The following is a 14,426-nucleotide window of genomic DNA, read 5'->3' on the forward strand; positions in this document are numbered from 1 at the left end:
AAATTCTCGCCTAGTTTGTGCTCGATATGACATTTAATTATCTTCGTGTTTAGTCGTGATTCAACATTGACAGTAGTTTCGTTTAGTTTCAATTTACAAATACTGAACCGAGATTACGCATTATATTTCATGACATTTACGATAAACTGGACTATTCATACAAGTTGCATACTGCAGAATGTCAGCAGCGTGGCGCAGCGGAAGCGTGCTGGGCCCATAACCCAGAGGTCCCTGAATCGAAACCAGGCGCTGCTATGAAATTGAAGTTTTTAACCGTTAATTCTCAAACAACCTGTTGCTGCGAGTTATGTGCCTTAAAAGTTTGCTTTATTCATCCGAAACATTCGTTATTCGCAATCTGCCAAGCGCAACAAATTAAGATTGACGAGTAAGTAGGTTGGCAATAACAATAATTATTAACTGGCGCAAAATTTGAGTTGTAAGTCGCTGTCAGGATGGCCGAGCGGTCTAAGGCGCCAGATTCAAGGATTTGACACCTTGCCCTTATTTCAGGGTTATTTGTGGGAGATTTCTGGTCCACGAATGTGGGCGTGGGTTTGAATCCCACTTCTGACAATGTTATTTTACCTTTAGTAACTTAGCAAATTCTCGCCTAGTTTGTGCTCGATATGACATTTAATTATCTTCGTGTTTAGTCGTGATTCAACATTGACAGTAGTTTCGTTTAGTTTCAATTTACAAATACTGAACCGAGATTACGCATTATATTTCATGACATTTACGATAAACTGGACTATTCATACAAGTTGCATACTGCAGAATGTCAGCAGCGTGGCGCAGCGGAAGCGTGCTGGGCCCATAACCCAGAGGTCCCTGAATCGAAACCAGGCGCTGCTATGAAATTGAAGTTTTTAACCGTTAATTCTCAAACAACCTGTTGCTGCGAGTTATGTGCCTTAAAAGTTTGCTTTATTCATCCGGAACATCCGTGATTCGCAATCTGCCAAGCGTAACAAATTATAAATGACGAGTAAGTAGGTTGGCAATAACAATAATTATTAACTGGCGCAAAATTTGAGTTGCAAGTAACTGTCAGGATGGCCGAGCGGTCTAAGGCGCCAGACTCAAGGATTTGACACCTTGCCCTTATTTCAGGGTTATTTATGGGAGATTTCTGGTCCACGAATGTGGGCGTGGGTTCGAATCCCACTTCTGACAATGTTATTTTACCTTTAGTAACTTAGCAAATTCTCGCCTAGTTTGTGCTCGATATGACATTTAATTATCTTCGTGTTTAGTCGTGATTCAACATTGACAGTAGTTTCGTTTAGTTTCAATTTACAAATACTGAACCGAGATTACGCATTATATTTCATGACATTTACGATAAACTGGACTATTCATACAAGTTGCATACTGCAGAATGTCAGCAGCGTGGCGCAGCGGAAGCGTGCTGGGCCCATAACCCAGAGGTCCCTGAATCGAAACCAGGCGCTGCTATGAAATTGAAGTTTTTAACCGTTAATTCTCAAACAACCTGTTGCTGCGAGTTATGTGCCTTAAAAGTTTGCTTTATTCATCCGGAACATCCGTGATTCGCAATCTGCCAAGCGTAACAAATTATAAATGACGAGTAAGTAGGTTGGCAATAACAATAATTATTAACTGGCGCAAAATTTGAGTTGCAAGTAACTGTCAGGATGGCCGAGCGGTCTAAGGCGCCAGACTCAAGGATTTGACACCTTGCCCTTATTTCAGGGTTATTTATGGGAGATTTCTGGTCCACGAATGTGGGCGTGGGTTCGAATCCCACTTATGACAATGTTATTTTACCTTTAGTAACTTAGCAAATTCTCGCCTAGTTTGTGCTCGATATGACATTTAATTATCTTCGTGTTTAGTCGTGATTCAACATTGACAGTAGTTTCGTTTAGTTTCAATTTACAAATACTGAACCGAGATTACGCATTATATTTCATGACATTTACGATAAACTGGACTATTCATACAAGTTGCATATTGCAGAATGTCAGCAGCGTGGCGCAGCGGAATCGTGCTGGGCTCATAACCCAGAGGTCCCTGAATCGAAACCAGACCCTGCTATGAAATTCAAGTTTTTAACCGTTAATTCTCAAACAACCTGTTGCTGCGAGTTATGTGCCTTAAAAGTTTGCTTTATTAATCCGGAACATTCGTGATTCGCAATCTGCCTAGCGTAACAAATTATGAATGACGAGTAAGTAGGTTGGCAATAACAATAATTAATAACTGGTGCAAAATTTGAGTTGCAAGTAACTGTCAGGATGGCCGAGCGGTCTAAGGCGCCAGACTCAAGGATTTGACACCTTGCCCTTATTTCAGGGTTATTTATGGGAGATTTCTGGTCGACGAATGTGGGCGTGGGTTCGAATCCCACTTCTGACAATGTTATTTTACCTTTAGTAACTTAGCAAATTCTCGCCTAGTTTGTGCTCGATATGACATTTAATTATCTTAGTGTTTAGTCGTGATTCAACATTGACAGTAGTTTCGTTTAGTTTCAATTTACAAATACTGAACCGAGATTACGCATTATATTTCATGACATTTACGATAAACTGGACTATTCATACAAGTTGCATACTGCAGAATGTCAGCAGCGTGGCGCAGCGGAAGCGTGCTGGGCCCATAACCCAGAGGTCCCTGAATCGAAACCAGGCGCTGCTATGAAATTGAAGTTTTTAACCGTTAATTCTCAAACAACCTGTTGCTGCGAGTTATGTGCCTTAAAAGTTTGCTTTATTCATCCGGAACATTAGTGATTCGCAATCTGCCAAGCGTAACAAATTATGAATGACGAGTAAGTAGGTTGGCAATAACAATAATTATTAACTGGCGCCAAATTTGAGTTGCAAGTAACTGTCAGGATGGCCGAGCGGTCTAAGGCGCCAGACTCAAGGATTTGACACCTTGCCCTTATTTCAGGGTTATTTATGGGAGATTTCTGGTGCACGAATGTGGGCGTGGGTTCGAATCCCACTTCTGACAATGTTATTTTACCTTTAGTAACTTAGCAAATTCTCGCCTAGTTTGTGCTCGATATGACATTTAATTATCTTTGTGTTCAGTCGAGATTCAACATTGACAGTAGTTTCGTTTAGTTTCAATTTACAAATACTGAACCGAGATTACGCATTATATTTCATGACATTTACGATAAACTGGACTATTCATACAAGTTGCATATTGCAGAATGTCAGCAGCGTGGCGCAGCGGAATCGTGCTGGGCCCATAACCCAGAGGTCCCTGAATCGAAACCAGACCCTGCTATGAAATTCAAGTTTTTAACCGTTAATTCTCAAACAACCTGTTGCTGCGAGTTATGTGCCTTAAAAGTTTGCTTTATTAATCCGGAACATTCGTGATTCGCAATCTGCCTAGCGTAACAAATTATGAATGACGAGTAAGTAGGTTGGCAATAACAATAATTATTAACTGGCGCAAAATTTGAGTTGCAAGTAACTGTCAGGATGGCCGAGCGGTCTAAGGCGCCAGACTCAAGGATTTGACACCTTGCCCTTATTTCAGGGTTATTTATGGGAGATTTCTGGTCCACGAATGTGGGCTTGGGTTCGAATCCCACTTCTGACAATGTTATTTTACCTTTAGTAACTTAGCAAATTCTCGCCTAGTTTGTGCTCGATATGACATTTAATTATCTTCGTGTTTAGTCGTGATTCAACATTGACAGTAGTTTCGTTTAGTTTCAATTTACAAATACTGAACCGAGATTACGCATTATATTTCATGACATTTACGATAAACTGGACTATTCATACAAGTTGCATATTGCAGAATATCAGCAGCGTGGCGCAGCGGAATCGTGCTGGCCCCATAACCCAGAGGTCCCTGAATCGAAACCAGACCCTGCTATGAAATTCAAGTTTTTAACCGTTAATTCTCAAACAACCTGTTGCTGCGAGTTATGTGCCTTAAAAGTTTGCTTTATTCATCCGAAACATTCGTTATTCGCAATCTGCCAAGCGCAACAAATTAAGAATGACGAGTAAGTAGGTTGGCAATAACAATAATTATTAACTGGCGCAAAATTTGAGTTGTAAGTCGCTGTCAGGATGGCCGAGCGGTCTAAGGCGCCAGATTCAAGGATTTGACACCTTGCCCTTATTTCAGGGTTATTTGTGGGAGATTTCTGGTCCACGAATGTGGGCATGGGTTTGAATCCCACTTCTGACAATGTTATTTTACCTTTAGTAACTTAGCAAATTCTCGCCTAGTTTGTGCTCGATATGACATTTAATTATCTTCGTGTTTAGTCGTGATTCAACATTGACAGTAGTTTCGTTTAGTTTCAATTTACAAATACTGAACCGAGATTACGCATTATATTTCATGACATTTACGATAAACTGGACTATTCATACTAGTTGCATACTGCAGAATGTCAGCAGCGTGGCGCAGCGGAAGCGTGCTGGGCCCATAACCCAGAGGTCCCTGAATCGAAACCAGGCGCTGCTATGAAATTGAAGTTTTTAACCGTTAATTCTCAAACAACCTGTTGCTGCGAGTTATGTGCCTTAAAAGTTTGCTTTATTCATCCGGAACATCCGTGATTCGCAATCTGCCAAGCGTAACAAATTATAAATGACGAGTAAGTAGGTTGGCAATAACAATAATTATTAACTGGCGCAAAATTTGAGTTGCAAGTAACTGTCAGGATGGCCGAGCGGTCTAAGGCGCCAGACTCAAGGATTTGACACCTTGCCCTTATTTCAGGGTTATTTATGGGAGATTTCTGGTCCACGAATGTGGGCGTGGGTTCGAATCCACTTCTGACAATGTTATTTTACCTTTAGTAACTTAGCAAATTCTCGCCTAGTTTGTGCTCGATATGACATTTAATTATCTTCGTGTTTAGTCGTGATTCAACATTGACAGTAGTTTCGTTTAGTTTCAATTTACAAATACTGAACCGAGATTACGCATTATATTTCATGACATTTACGATAAACTGGACTATTCATACAAGTTGCATACTGCAGAATGTCAGCAGCGTGGCGCAGCGGAAGCGTGCTGGGCCCATAACCCAGATGTCCCTGAATCGAAACCAGGCGCTGCTATGAAATTGAAGTTTTTAACCGTTAATTCTCAAACAACCTGTTGCTGCGAGTTATGTGCCTTAAAAGTTTGCTTTATTCATCCGGAACATCCGTGATTCGCAATCTGCCAAGCGTAACAAATTATAAATGACGAGTAAGTAGGTTGGCAATAACAATAATTATTAACTGGCGCAAAATTTGAGTTGCAAGTAACTGTCAGGATGGCCGAGCGGTCTAAGGCGCCAGACTCAAGGATTTGACACCTTGCACTTATTTCAGGGTTATTTATGGGAGATTTCTGGTCCACGAATGTGGGCGTGGGTTCGAATCCCACTTATGACAATGTTATTTTACCTTTAGTAACTTAGCAAATTCTCGCCTAGTTTGTGCTCGATATGACATTTAATTATCTTCGTGTTTAGTCGTGATTCAACATTGACAGTAGTTTCGTTTAGTTTCAATTTACAAATACTGAACCGAGATTACGCATTATATTTCATGACATTTACGATAAACTGGACTATTCATACAAGTTGCATACTGCAGAATGTCAGCAGCGTGGCGCAGCGGAAGCGTGCTGGGCCCATAACCCAGAGGTCCCTGAATCGAAACCAGGCGCTGCTATGAAATTGAAGTTTTTAACCGTTAATTCTCAAACAACCTGTTGCTGCGAGTTATGTGCCTTAAAAGTTTGCTTTATTCATCCGGAACATCCGTGATTCGCAATCTGCCAAGCGTAACAAATTATAAATGACGAGTAAGTAGGTTGGCAATAACAATAATTATTAACTGGCGCAAAATTTGAGTTGCAAGTAACTGTCAGGATGGCCGAGCGGTCTAAGGCGCCAGACTCAAGGATTTGACACCTTGCCCTTATTTCAGGGTTATTTATGGGAGATTTCTGGTCCACGAATGTGGGCGTGGGTTCGAATCCCACTTATGACAATGTTATTTTACCTTTAGTAACTTAGCAAATTCTCGCCTAGTTTGTGCTCGATATGACATTTAATTATCTTCGTGTTTAGTCGTGATTCAACATTGACAGTAGTTTCGTTTAGTTTCAATTTACAAATACTGAACCGAGATTACGCATTATATTTCATGACATTTACGATAAACTGGACTATTCATACAAGTTGCATACTGCAGAATGTCAGCAGCGTGGCGCAGCGGAAGCGTGCTGGGCCCATAACCCAGAGGTCCCTGGATCGAAACCAGGCGCTGCTATGAAATTGAAGTTTTTAACCGTTAATTCTCAAACAACCTGTTGCTGCGAGTTATGTGCCTTAAAAGTTTGCTTTATTCATCCGGAACATTAGTGATTCGCAATCTGCCAAGCGTAACAAATTATGAATGACGAGTAAGTAGGTTGGCAATAACAATAATTATTAACTGGCGCAAAATTTGAGTTAGAAGTAACTGTCAGGATGGCCGAGCGGTCTAAGGCGCCAGACTCAAGGATTTGACACCTTGCCCTTAGTTCAGGGTTATTTATGGGAGATTTCTGGTCCACGAATGTGGGCGTGGGTTCGAATCCCACTTCTGGCAATGTTATTTTACCTTTAGTAACTTAGCAAATTCTCGCCTAGTTTGTGCTCGATATGACATTTAATTATCTTCGTGTTCAGTCGAGATTCAACATTGACAGTAGTTTCGTTTAGTTTCAATTTACAAATACTGAACCGAGATTACGCATTATATTTCATGACATTTACGATAAACTGGACTATTCATACTAGTTGCATATTGCAGAATGTCAGCAGCGTGGCGCAGCGGAAGCGTGCTGGGCCCATAACCCAGAGGTCCCTGGATCGAAACCAGGCGCTGCTATGAAATTGACGTTTTTAACCGTTAATTCTCAAACAATCTGTTGCTGCGAGTTATGTGCCTTAAAAGTTTGCTTTATTCATCCGGAACATTCGTGATTCGCAATCTGCCAAGCGTAACAAATTATGAATGACGAGTAAGTAGGTTGGCAATAACAATAATTATTAACTGGCGCAAAATTTGAGTTGCAAGTAACTGTCAGGATGGCCGAGCGGTCTAAGGCGCCAGACTCAAGGATTTGACACCTTGCCCTTATTTCAGGGTTATTTATGGGAGATTTCTGGTCCACGAATGTGGGCGTGGGTTCGAATCCCACTTCTGACAATGTTATTTTACCTTTAGTAACTTAGCAAATTCTCGCCTAGTTTGTGCTCGATATGACATTTAATTATCTTCGTGTTTAGTCGTGATTCAACATTGACAGTAGTTTCGTTTAGTTTCAATTTACAAATACTGAACCGAGATTACGCATTATATTTCATGACATTTACGATAAACTGGACTATTCATACAAGTTGCATACTGCAGAATGTCAGCAGCGTGGCGCAGCGGAAGCGTGCTGGGCCCATAACCCAGATGTCCCTGAATCGAAACCAGGCGCTGCTATGAAATTGAAGTTTTTAACCGTTAATTCTCAAACAACCTGTTGCTGCGAGTTATGTGCCTTAAAAGTTTGCTTTATTCATCCGGAACATCCGTGATTCGCAATCTGCCAAGCGTAACAAATTATAAATGACGAGTAAGTAGGTTGGCAATAACAATAATTATTAACTGGCGCAAAATTTGAGTTGCAAGTAACTGTCAGGATGGCCGAGCGGTCTAAGGCGCCAGACTCAAGGATTTGACACCTTGCCCTTATTTCAGGGTTATTTATGGGAGATTTCTGGTCCACGAATGTGGGCGTGGGTTCGAATCCCACTTATGACAATGTTATTTTACCTTTAGTAACTTAGCAAATTCTCGCCTAGTTTGTGCTCGATATGACATTTAATTATCTTCGTGTTTAGTCGTGATTCAACATTGACAGTAGTTTCGTTTAGTTTCAATTTACAAATACTGAACCGAGATTACGCATTATATTTCATGACATTTACGATAAACTGGACTATTCATACAAGTTGCATACTGCAGAATGTCAGCAGCGTGGCGCAGCGGAAGCGTGCTGGGCCCATAACCCAGAGGTCCCTGAATCGAAACCAGGCGCTGCTATGAAATTGAAGTTTTTAACCGTTAATTCTCAAACAACCTGTTGCTGCCAGTTATGTGCCTTAAAAGTTTGCTTTATTCATCCGGAACATCCGTGATTCGCAATCTGCCAAGCGTAACAAATTATAAATGACGAGTAAGTAGGTTGGCAATAACAATAATTATTAACTGGCGCAAAATTTGAGTTGCAAGTAACTGTCAGGATGGCCGAGCGGTCTAAGGCGCCAGACTCAAGGATTTGACACCTTGCCCTTATTTCAGGGTTATTTATGGGAGATTTCTGGTCCACGAATGTGGGCGTGGGTTCGAATCCCACTTATGACAATGTTATTTTACCTTTAGTAACTTAGCAAATTCTCGCCTAGTTTGTGCTCGATATGACATTTAATTATCTTCGTGTTTAGTCGTGATTCAACATTGACAGTAGTTTCGTTTAGTTTCAATTTACAAATACTGAACCGAGATTACGCATTATATTTCATGACATTTACGATAAACTGGACTATTCATACAAGTTGCATACTGCAGAATGTCAGCAGCGTGGCGCAGCGGAAGCGTGCTGGGCCCATAACCCAGAGGTCCCTGGATCGAAACCAGGCGCTGCTATGAAATTGAAGTTTTTAACCGTTAATTCTCAAACAACCTGTTGCTGCGAGTTATGTGCCTTAAAAGTTTGCTTTATTCATCCGGAACATTAGTGATTCGCAATCTGCCAAGCGTAACAAATTATGAATGACGAGTAAGTAGGTTGGCAATAACAATAATTATTAACTGGCGCAAAATTTGAGTTAGAAGTAACTGTCAGGATGGCCGAGCTGTCTAAGGCGCCAGACTCAAGGATTTGACACCTTGCCCTTAGTTCAGGGTTATTTATGGGAGATTTCTGGTCCACGAATGTGGGCGTGGGTTTGAATCCCACTTCTGGCAATGTTATTTTACCTTTAGTAACTTAGCAAATTCTCGCCTAGTTTGTGCTCGATATGACATTTAATTATCTTCGTGTTCAGTCGAGATTCAACATTGACAGTAGTTTCGTTTAGTTTCAATTTACAAATACTGAACCTAGATTACGCATTATATTTCATGACATTTACGATAAACTGGACTATTCATACTAGTTGCATATTGCAGAATGTCAGCAGCGTGGCGCAGCGGAAGCGTGCTGGGCCCATAACCCAGAGGTCCCTGGTTCGAAACCAGGCGCTGCTATGAAATTGACGTTTTTAACCGTTAATTCTCAAACAACCTGTTGCTGCGAGTTATGTGCCTTAAAAGTTTGCTTTATTCATCCGGAACATTCGTGATTCGCAATCTGCCAAGCGTAACAAATTATGAATGACGAGTAAGTAGGTTGGCAATAACAATAATTATTAACTGGCGCAAAATTTGAGTTGCAAGTAACTGTCAGGATGGCCGAGCGGTCTAAGGCGCCAGACTCAAGGATTTGACACCTTGCCCTTATTTCAGGGTTATTTATGGGAGATTTCTGGTCCACGAATGTGGGCGTGGGTTCGAATCCCACTTCTGACAATGTTATTTTACCTTTAGTAACTTAGCAAATTCTCGCCTAGTTTGTGCTCGATATGACATTTAATTATCTTCGTGTTTAGTCGTGATTCAACATTGACAGTAGTTTCGTTTAGTTTCAATTTACAAATACTGAACCGAGATTACGCATTATATTTCATGACATTTACGATAAACTGGACTATTCATACAAGTTGCATATTGCAGAATATCAGCAGCGTGGCGCAGCGGAATCGTGCTGGGCCCATAACCCAGAGGTCCCTGAATCGAAACCAGACCCTGCTATGAAATTCAAGTTTTTAACCGTTAATTCTCAAACAACCTGTTGCTGCGAGTTATGTGCCTTAAAAGTTTGCTTTATTCATCCGAAACATTCGTGATTCGCAATCTGCCAAGCGCAACAAATTAAGAATGACGAGTAAGTAGGTTGGCAATAACAATAATTATTAACTGGCGCAAAATTTGAGTTGTAAGTCGCTGTCAGGATGGCCGAGCGGTCTAAGGCGCCAGATTCAAGGATTTGACACCTTGCCCTTATTTCAGGGTTATTTGTGGGAGATTTCTGGTCCACGAATGTGGGCGTGGGTTTGAATCCCACTTCTGACAATGTTATTTTACCTTTAGTAACTTAGCAAATTCTCGCCTAGTTTGTGCTCGATATGACATTTAATTATCTTCGTGTTTAGTCGTGATTCAACATTGACAGTAGTTTCGTTTAGTTTCAATTTACAAATACTGAACCGAGATTACGCATTATATTTCATGACATTTACGATAAACTGGACTATTCATACAAGTTGCATACTGCAGAATGTCAGCAGCGTGGCGCAGCGGAAGCGTGCTGGGCCCATAACCCAGAGGTCTTTGAATCGAAACCAGGCGCTGCTATGAAATTGAAGTTTTTAACCGTTAATTCTCAAACAACCTGTTGCTGCGAGTTATGTGCCTTAAAAGTTTGCTTTATTCATCCGGAACATCCGTGATTCGCAATCTGCCAAGCGTAACAAATTATAAATGACGAGTAAGTAGGTTGGCAATAACAATAATTATTAACTGGCGCAAAATTTGAGTTGCAAGTAACTGTCAGGATGGCCGAGCGGTCTAAGGCGCCAGACTCAAGGATTTGACACCTTGCCCTTATTTCAGGGTTATTTATGGGAGATTTCTGGTCCACGAATGTGGGCGTGGGTTCGAATCCCACTTCTGACAATGTTATTTTACCTTTAGTAACTTAGCAAATTCTCGCCTAGTTTGTGCTCGATATGACATTTAATTATCTTCGTGTTTAGTCGTGATTCAACATTGACAGTAGTTTCGTTTAGTTTCAATTTACAAATACTGAACCGAGATTACGCATTATATTTCATGACATTTACGATAAACTGGACTATTCATACAAGTTGCATACTGCAGAATGTCAGCAGCGTGGCGCAGCGGAAGCGTGCTGGGCCCATAACCCAGAGGTCCCTGAATCGAAACCAGGCGCTGCTATGAAATTGAAGTTTTTAACCGTTAATTCTCAAACAACCTGTTGCTGCGAGTTATGTGCCTTAAAAGTTTGCTTTATTCATCCGGAACATCCGTGATTCGCAATCTGCCAAGCGTAACAAATTATAAATGACGAGTAAGTAGGTTGGCAATAACAATAATTATTAACTGGCGCAAAATTTGAGTTGCAAGTAACTGTCAGGATGGCCGAGCGGTCTAAGGCGCCAGACTCAAGGATTTGACACCTTGCCCTTAGTTCATGGTTATTTATGGGAGATTTCTGGTCCATGAATGTGGGCGTGGGTTCGAATCCCACTTCAGACAATGTTATTTTACCTTTAGTAACTTAGCAAATTCTCGCCTAGTTTGTGCTCGATATGACATTTAATTATCTTCGTGTTCAGTCGTGATTCAACATTGACAGTAGTTTCGTTTAGTTTCAATTTACAAATACTGAACCGAGATTACGCATTATATTTCATGACATTTACGATAAACTGGACTATTCATACTAGTTGCATATTGCAGAATGTCAGCAGCGTGGCGCAGCGGAAGTGTGCTGGGCCCATAACCCAGAGGTCCCTGGATCGAAACCAGGCGCTGCTATGAAATTGACGTTTTTAACCGTTAATTCTCAAACAACCTGTTGCTGCGAGTTATGTGCCTTAAAAGTTTGCTTTATTCATCCGGAACATTCGTGATTCGCAATCTGCCAAGCGTAACAAATTATGAATGACGAGTAAGTAGGGTGGCAATAACAATAATTATTAACTGGCGCAAAATTTGAGTTGCAAGTAACTGTCAGGATGGCCGAGCGGTCTAAGGCGCCAGACTCAAGGATTTGACACCTTGCCCTTATTTCAGGGTTATTTATGGGAGATTTCTGGTCCACGAATGTGGGCGTGGGTTTGAATCCCACTTCTGACAATGTTATTTTACCTTTAGTAACTTAGCAAATTCTCGCCTAGTTTGTGCTCGATATGACATTTAATTATCTTCGTGTTTAGTCGTGATTCAACATTGACAGTAGTTTCGTTTAGTTTCAATTTACAAATACTGAACCGAGATTACGCATTATATTTCATGACATTTACGATAAACTGGACTATTCATACAAGTTGCATACTGCAGAATGTCAGCAGCGTGGCGCAGCGGAAGCGTGCTGGGCCCATAACCCAGAGGTCTTTGAATCGAAACCAGGCGCTGCTATGAAATTGAAGTTTTTAACCGTTAATTCTCAAACAACCTGTTGCTGCGAGTTATGTGCCTTAAAAGTTTGCTTTATTCATCCGGAACATCCGTGATTCGCAATCTGCCAAGCGTAACAAATTATAAATGACGAGTAAGTAGGTTGGCAATAACAATAATTATTAACTGGCGCAAAATTTGAGTTGCAAGTAACTGTCAAGATGGCCGAGCGGTCTAAGGCGCCAGACTCAAGGATTTGACACCTTGCCCTTATTTCAGGGTTATTTATGGGAGATTTCTGGTCCACGAATGTGGGCGTGGGTTCGAATCCCACTTCTGACAATGTTATTTTACCTTTAGTAACTTAGCAAATTCTCGCCTAGTTTGTGCTCGATATGACATTTAATTATCTTCGTGTTTAGTCGTGATTCAACATTGACAGTAGTTTCGTTTAGTTTCAATTTACAAATACTGAACCGAGATTACGCATTATATTTCATGACATTTACGATAAACTGGACTATTCATACTAGTTGCATATTGCAGAATGTCAGCAGCGTGGCGCAGCGGAAGCGTGCTGGGCCCATAACACAGAGGTCCCTGGATCGAAACCAGGCGCTGCTATGAAATTGACGTTTTTAACCGTTAATTCTCAAACAACCTGTTGCTGCGAGTTATGTGCCTTAAAAGTTTGCTTTATTCATCCGGAACATTCGTGATTCGCAATCTGCCAAGCGTAACAAATTATAAATGACGAGTAAGTAGGTTGGCAATAACAATAATTATTAACTGGCGCAAAATTTGAGTTGCAAGTAACTGTCAGGATGGCCGAGCGGTCTAAGGCGCCAGATTCAAGGATTTGACACCTTGCCCTTATTTCAGGGTTATTTATGGGAGATTTCTGGTCCACGAATGTGGGCGTGGGTTCGAATTCCACTTCTGACAATGTTATTTTACCTTTAGTAACTTAGCAAATTCTCGCCTAGTTTGTGCTCGATATGACATTTAATTATCTTAGTGTTTAGTCGTGATTCAACATTGACAGTAGTTTCGTTTAGTTTCAATTTACAAATACTGAACCGAGATTACGCATTATATTTCATGACATTTACAATAAACTGGACTATTCATTCAAGTTGCATACTGCAGAATGTCAGCAGCGTGGCGCAGCGGAAGCGTGCTGGGCCCATAACCCAGAGGTCCCTGAATCGAAACCAGGCGCTGCTATGAAATTGAAGTTTTTAACCGTTAATTCTCAAACAACCTGTTGCTGCGAGTTATGTGCCTTAAAAGTTTGCTTTATTCATCCGGAACATTAGCGATTCGCAATCTGCCAAGCGTAACAAATTATGAATGACGAGTAAGTAGGTTGGCAATAACAATAATTATTAACTGGCGCAAAATTTGATTTGCAAGTAACTGTCAGGATGGCCGAGCGGTCTAAGGCGCCAGACTCAAGGATTTGACACCTTGCCCTTATTTCAGGGTTATTTATGGGAGATTTCTGGTCCACGATTGTGGGCGTGGGTTCGAATCCCACTTCTGACAATGTTATTTTACCTTTAGTAACTTAGCAAATTCTCGCCTAGTTTGTGCTCGATATGACATTTAATTATCTTCGTGTTCAGTCGAGATTCAACATTGACAGTAGTTTCGTTTAGTTTCAATTTACAAATACTGAACCGAAATTACGCATTATATTTCATGACATTTACGATAAACTGGACTATTCATACAAGTTGCATACTGCAGAATGTCAGCAGCGTGGCGCAGCGGAAGCGTGCTGGGCCCATAACCCAGAGGTCTTTGAATCGAAACCAGGCGCTGCTATGAAATTGAAGTTTTTAACCGTTAATTCTCAAACAACCTGTTGCTGCGAGTTATGTGCCTTAAAAGTTTGCTTTATTCATCCGGAACATTCGTGATTCGCAATCTGCCAAGCGTAACAAATTATAAATGACGAGTAAGTAGGTTGGCAATAACAATAATTATTAACTGGCGCAAAATTTGAGTTGCAAGTAACTGTCAGGATGGCCGAGCGGTCTAAGGCGCCAGATTCAAGGATTTGACACCTTGCCCTTATTTCAGGGTTATTTATGGGAGATTTCTGGTCCACGAATGTGGGCGTGGGTT

The 14,426-nt window shown here is 41.0% G+C and overlaps 7 non-coding genes across 7 annotated transcripts; all 7 read left to right on the forward strand.

Moving 5' to 3' along the window:
• The first annotated feature begins 1,052 nt into the window (after positions 1-1,052).
• Positions 1,053-1,179, forward strand: TRNAL-CAA (transfer RNA leucine (anticodon CAA)). Its single transcript has 2 exons — positions 1,053-1,090; positions 1,134-1,179. It is a non-coding gene; the product is annotated as a tRNA-Leu (tRNA).
• Positions 1,180-2,861: 1,682 nt separating this feature from the next.
• Positions 2,862-2,988, forward strand: TRNAL-CAA (transfer RNA leucine (anticodon CAA)). Its single transcript has 2 exons — positions 2,862-2,899; positions 2,943-2,988. It is a non-coding gene; the product is annotated as a tRNA-Leu (tRNA).
• Positions 2,989-7,081: 4,093 nt separating this feature from the next.
• On the forward strand, positions 7,082-7,208 carry TRNAL-CAA (transfer RNA leucine (anticodon CAA)). The gene is made up of 2 exons: positions 7,082-7,119; positions 7,163-7,208. It is a non-coding gene; the product is annotated as a tRNA-Leu (tRNA).
• Positions 7,209-9,227: 2,019 nt separating this feature from the next.
• TRNAM-CAU (transfer RNA methionine (anticodon CAU)) lies at positions 9,228-9,299 on the forward strand. The gene has a single exon. It is a non-coding gene; the product is annotated as a tRNA-Met (tRNA).
• Positions 9,300-9,493: 194 nt separating this feature from the next.
• TRNAL-CAA (transfer RNA leucine (anticodon CAA)) lies at positions 9,494-9,620 on the forward strand. The gene is made up of 2 exons: positions 9,494-9,531; positions 9,575-9,620. It is a non-coding gene; the product is annotated as a tRNA-Leu (tRNA).
• A 1,079-nt stretch (positions 9,621-10,699) lies between these two features.
• On the forward strand, positions 10,700-10,826 carry TRNAL-CAA (transfer RNA leucine (anticodon CAA)). The gene is made up of 2 exons: positions 10,700-10,737; positions 10,781-10,826. It is a non-coding gene; the product is annotated as a tRNA-Leu (tRNA).
• A 2,888-nt stretch (positions 10,827-13,714) lies between these two features.
• TRNAL-CAA (transfer RNA leucine (anticodon CAA)) lies at positions 13,715-13,841 on the forward strand. The gene is made up of 2 exons: positions 13,715-13,752; positions 13,796-13,841. It is a non-coding gene; the product is annotated as a tRNA-Leu (tRNA).
• The last annotated feature ends 585 nt before the right edge of the window (positions 13,842-14,426 follow it).

The sequence above is a fragment of the Saccoglossus kowalevskii genome, chromosome 8 (genome assembly GCF_978046115.1).
Source record: "Saccoglossus kowalevskii chromosome 8, keSacKowa6.1, whole genome shotgun sequence".
Lineage (NCBI taxonomy): Eukaryota > Metazoa > Hemichordata > Enteropneusta > Harrimaniidae > Saccoglossus > Saccoglossus kowalevskii.